The sequence below is a fragment of the Glycine soja genome, chromosome 2 (genome assembly GCF_004193775.1).
Source record: "Glycine soja cultivar W05 chromosome 2, ASM419377v2, whole genome shotgun sequence".
Taxonomy (NCBI): Eukaryota; Viridiplantae; Streptophyta; class Magnoliopsida; order Fabales; family Fabaceae; genus Glycine; species Glycine soja.
Window position 1 is genome coordinate 29,254,486 of NC_041003.1, and position 6,000 is coordinate 29,260,485.

The 6,000-nt window shown below is 28.6% G+C and overlaps 1 non-coding gene across 1 annotated transcript; it reads left to right on the top strand.

The window, feature by feature from the left end:
- Window positions 1-1,419: 1,419 nt before the first annotated feature.
- Window positions 1,420-1,492, top strand: TRNAA-UGC. Its single transcript has one exon. It is a non-coding gene; the product is annotated as a tRNA-Ala (tRNA).
- The last annotated feature ends 4,508 nt before the right edge of the window (window positions 1,493-6,000 follow it).

Genomic DNA, 6,000 nt, shown 5'->3' on the forward strand with positions numbered 1-6,000 from the left:
AAGGAATCATATGATATGAGGTATAAATGTTAGAAACGAATTTCTCATTAAATTATTGCAGGAATTTGACATTATTATGTTAAAAAGACGATTTCAGTCCCACGGGGAGTCCATTCACTAAGATGGCCAAGGTCATAGTGGCTGCTGCAAGGAAATGGAAAGTGCATATTCCTAGTTACACTAAAGAACTTTACGAGCTTGATTTGGAAGAGTATGCCGAGAGAGGGAGAGTCAGAATTGATTCCACTCCAACCTTGAGGTCTAAATTCTATATACCTTAATTTATCATCAACTTGATGTGTGAATTATATTATTTTTACAAAAAATTATTCAACAAAACTCTTTATCTCTATGTCTCTCTATCATATCACTCATTACAGCTCCTTTTTTCCTTTTTCTATCTCTTTCTCTATCATTATTGTAAAATTTATAGTACAAATAATATTATTCATACATTATAGCCCGGAGTAGTCAAGTTTTAGGCTGATTTCATGCCTATAATATTACAAAAAGATATTGTGATATCCATAAATCATACAAGTAGTGCATGTATATCCCATATTTAGGAAAGTATAGCTATGTGTAAATGGCTTAATTGCCCTTAAATATGCCATTTACCCCTAAACATATATCATGCTTACCTAAATACACAATATGCTCAATGTATATATGCAAATGTCACAATATTTGCATGATATCGTAGGCAAGATATCAGTCTAAAATTACGATTTTTAAAAAAAAAATTGGTGTAGACAAGATAAATACGGTTGATTACCTAAAAAAAGATTAACGTTTACATTAAATTAAAATTATTATGAATGTGAAACACTAACCGATTAAGACCATTTTGTTTAATATTATTATGTGATTATTCTTTTGAATGCTTATTGAACTTACATTTTTGGCTATCCTAATATATATTTTCTGGCTCTACTTCCATATATTGTAGGTTCTTCAACAAGGCATGTGTCAACTAGGGGATGGATGCTAAGCCATGTTACCCATGTAGAGGAGACCAAACAAATGCTAAGAATGATCCCCATCTTGGTTGCTACATTGATTCCTAGTGCAATGGTTGCACACATAGGCACCTTTTTTGTGAAAACACTAAGTTCCTCCTCTACAACACCTTGAAAACACTAATGTTATACATACTCGGAAAGCACAGAACTGCTAGTATTTATTTTCCCACTTGGAAATTGAAGTTACACTCACAAAAGCTTCTTTTTTTCCTTTAAACAATCTAACCTATGACCTTAATATGCTAAATTGCAATTGCATTCCCTCTAAAACCCTCGATACCTTTCAAATCTCATAACCTAAATCGAAGGTGCTTAACCAGCAACCAAAACCTAATATTGAAAAACGGAAAATGCTATACTTTATTTGAATATATTCTCCCTTTTTCCGTGTCAACGTGGGGATGTAGCTCAAATGGTAGAGCGCTCGCTTTGCATGCGAGAGGTACGGGGTTCGATCCCCCGCATCTCCATTTTATGTTTAATTCTTTTTATTTTTAGCAATTTATTATATTTTCAATAAGTATTTGATGGGTTTGTAGCTGGTTATGTCCAAAAACTTTAGTGTGCACTCACACTAAGGATTTAATTCTTTTAGGAAGAGACGAAGGATTTACATTAAATATATTTGCAGTGCATTACACCTCATTTAATCATATATTATTTTTATAATTATTATTTTAAAAATTATATCATGATATTTTCTAATTAGTTTATGATGTAAAATTCTCTGCTAACAGTGTATGTAAATTTAAAGTTTAATAGTCTTATAATATAGGTATAATTTTTTTTACTCTATTAACTAATCAAAAATCATATTTATTATAATTTTTAGATAATTATTATCAAAATTAATAAACTTAGTATAAATAACAATATGTGATTAAGATGATACAAAGAAAGTTACATGGCTAGCATGCATTGTTTATTCAAAAATCAAACTCCTAGATGAAATTTATTTTGAAATTATTTTAATAATAGATTGGATTCAGATATAGTTAATTAAATAAAATAAATTTTATGTTTGAAATATTAGATAAAAAGTAGTTTGAAGATTATTTATTTTATTTAAATTATTCAAACAGTTACTTTTATAATGAACAAATTATTTATAATAATTGGTTTTATATTTAAAATAATTAATTATTGAAAATTAAATGAAAAAATTAAATAAGAAATAACAAGAATGTATTAGGTTTGAAAGCCTTTTTTTAATGTGAAAACGAGAAAAATAAATGTTAATCACTAAATTTTATTATCAATGATCAAGCTCAAGCATTAAATTTTAATAAAATCTAAAGTTTATACTGAGAATTCAAAATAAATCAAATTATATATAATTTTTAAAATGATCATTACAAAATCTAATAATTTTTAATTACATAAAAATGTAGGACTTAGTAATAGTATAAATTTTTGTATAAAATTAATATATTTCAATTGAATTATAAAACAAAATGATGACATTTTTTCGAGAGAAAAAATGATCATATTAACAGGAGTAGGGTGAATATGAACCCGTTCCGTTTCACTGTCTTGGTTTAGTTTAAGATGTTTTTGACATGTTAGGACTTAGAAATTAGACGGTATATTTTGACGGTGAGCTTGGCTTATATTTCGAGTTATCTCAATCCAATATGATATTTTTATAATCTTCTAAAAAATATAAGTTTTTTTTAATAATTTGCATGTTGATAATAATTTTTTATTTAATAGATAATATCTGTATACATGATACGAATATTATATTTATATTAATATTATATATATATATATATATATATATACTTTAGTGTTAGTTATACATTTCTTTTATTTAATAATTTAATTATACATTATATTAGTTTTGATGTATAATGTTAAGAAACAAGATTGATTTAACCTTATCCAATATATTATAAGGTCTTGTTTAAGTTCAACTAAATGACTCTAGTTAAATTTTGAATTTAACAAGGACATAGTAAACTTATCTTAATTCGAGCAAAGGTGTTTGAACAATCCATTTTATTTGCCCGGTATGTATCTTAGTTTTCTTAGCATTGGATGATAAATATTATCAACAAAATTATATTTAATGTTGTTAACGCCTAAAAAGTTAGTTGTTGAAGCAGCAACTCTTGATTGACTATGGTCAATCTAAGGAATCTGATGGATGTGGTTGTCGTGATTGAAATTGAGTAAAATGATAAAATGACTTAGATGAAACACTTTGAATAGTGTATAAGCCGATTTAGAGAATGTATGAATCAACTTGATGGATAATAGAACGATTATGAGATGTTAGTCATGATTTCCTAGATTTTAGGGATTTTTGGGCAGTGTTTAAGCTAATGTAACATTTGGTTAATCAATATAAATAAGGTTTACCACATTATAATCAAGATAGACGTCAATGCACAAAAATCTTCAACCACTCTCATACTATTGTTTTAGTCACCATTAGAATACATATGAAGAGGTTAGACATGGGGGGGGGACCTAAGTCATCAATATACAGGGCATCGTCTCTTGGTGACTAGGGGGCAAATGACTCATGTCATTCTTTATGCAGCCCAAGAATATGACAGGGTCACAAATGATTGATAAGCAACACACTTGTATGATAGAAAACCCTATACCTACTTGGATTAAGGCAAGAATAATTGTTTCTTGGACCATAGATGCTAATATGATAGCAGAGGCAATTCGTAAACATTTTGGATGCAGTTGAAGCCAGACAACAGGCCAGTGTACAGGAAGCCCTATCCGTAATGGATTGGCAATCCAAAGGGTACAAAATCCGAAATTTTGCAACCTTCTCAAGCAAGGATGAGAAGTCCACTATGGAGCATGTTAGCCATAAGGGTGTTCGTGGTTCGATTTGATTCAGATTTTAGACAAAAAGCCATCCGAACCAAACATAAAATAAAAATGTAGTTCAGTTTGGTTCGATTTAAATATAACACTAAATCCTAACAAAACCAAAGCAATCTTTCGCGGTTTGGTTTGATTTGGCAAATTTTTCATTTTTTAATTTATTATCATAATTTAAAATCTATCAACTAAACTTAGATGATTATTATGCTATATTATTTTAAAAATGAATTAATTTTTTTAAAACATATTTTAGTTGAAAATTATTATCTTCACTTCTATTTAGCTTTAATATAAAATGATATTACTAACTCTTTTTTAAAAAATAATAGTAATTTGTGCATCACTTGATATTTAACACTATTTTTTAACATATAAAAGTAAAATATGCATCTTGATTATAAAATAAAGAAAAACAATAAATTATTTAATACTTATTATTAGTTATTACAATAAAAATCTATAATTATAATATGTGGTCTATTTGGTTTTGTTCGATTTTTATAATAAGATCCGAAAATCTAACCAAACTGCAAAAAATGTGCGATTTTTTAGATTTTTTATTTTTGCCGTTTTTAGTTTAAATGATTTTTGGTTTTTTGCATCGTTTTGATAGTTTATAAACAGTTTAATTCGGTTTTAAACACCCCTAGTTAGTCGTTTCAAGGCTCAATGTGGGGAAATTCAGTTAGAATGATTATTATCAACTACAACTGTTCCTATTGTCGCTCTCACTTGGTATTCAAGTTTGCCACCAAATTCGATTAATAGTTGGGTTGACATGGAATTTTATTTCGATGATAAATTTTACAACCCTCAACCAAACATTTCGATAGTCGATTTGATGAATACCAAACAATCTGATGAGTCAGACACTAAATTCTTGGAACAATTCAAGTGAATGAGGAGTAAATGTAATGTGAATTTTCCAAAGTCAAAGTATAAGACCATCACAATTGGAAACATGGCTACACAACTACGGGAACGACTGCTTACAAAAGACTATGTAGATCTGACATAGTTAGTCGTCAAAGTGGCTAGGGTTGAGCAATTCATAAATGGGAAAGACCAGAGAAAATTCCATAGAGGCAAGAGAAATCTTCATACCATATCCATGGTTTTGGAATAAGAGCAAGAGGACCTTGATGATGACTTGTCTGCTGATCAAATGGCGGATGAGTTAATCAAAGGGAAGCCTAATTCTTGTCCTACCTTACACCTTTTAAGGGTAAAGAAGCTAAGAGAAATGAGCCTTACCTTTTCAATATTTCTAAAGCAGAACAAATGTTTGATTATTTAGTTAAAGATTAGCAAATTGGACTGCCTAAAGGCCAGAGAATTCCTTATCCAGAAGCATTGAGGAATAAAAGATATTGTAAATGACATAATGCTTGTAGCCGTTCAACAGTTAATTGGTTGGTGTTCAGAATTTTTCTTTAATTCTCTTTAATTGTCTTTATTTATTTTGTTTTGGTTTCTTTTATTCTCATTTTAAATTCTTGCATTTAGGATAATCTAATTTTAGTAGTTTAATTTCAGTAGTTTAAATTTCGTCATTTAATAGTTTTAATTGAGTTTGATGCATGATAGAGAGGTAGATAATTATTGATTGGTTGCAACACATTTTGAGTAAACTGATTTCATGAGTGAGACTACCTACGTACTAATGAGTATTTTTGTGAATGGTTGATTCTCATGATAACAGGTGTCAATGTAAGTGATGGAGTGTGAACTAACCGTACAAGAGTGAAAAGGTTAGGGAGTGTTTGGTTTGCATTTTCATTTTCTGAAAACAATTTTCATTTTTAAGATATTAGAATTCTGAAAACATGTTTGGTTTGACTTCTTATTTTCTGTTTTCAGGAAATGAAAACACTCAAAATGCGTTTGGTTTGAACTATTTTCATAACTGATGTATATTATTTTATATAAATACCAAAAAATAAACAAGTGGAGAATTAATAAAAAGAACTTGCAATCTAACTTGAAATAAAAATCATGTTGCAATTTAACTCTAAATAATAAATAAGAGAATACATGTCATTACTTTACTACATGTCATCGGCTTCACTTTTTAATACATTGACAAAATAAAATCGTATGATGTCCAATTTACAGGAGCAAACAC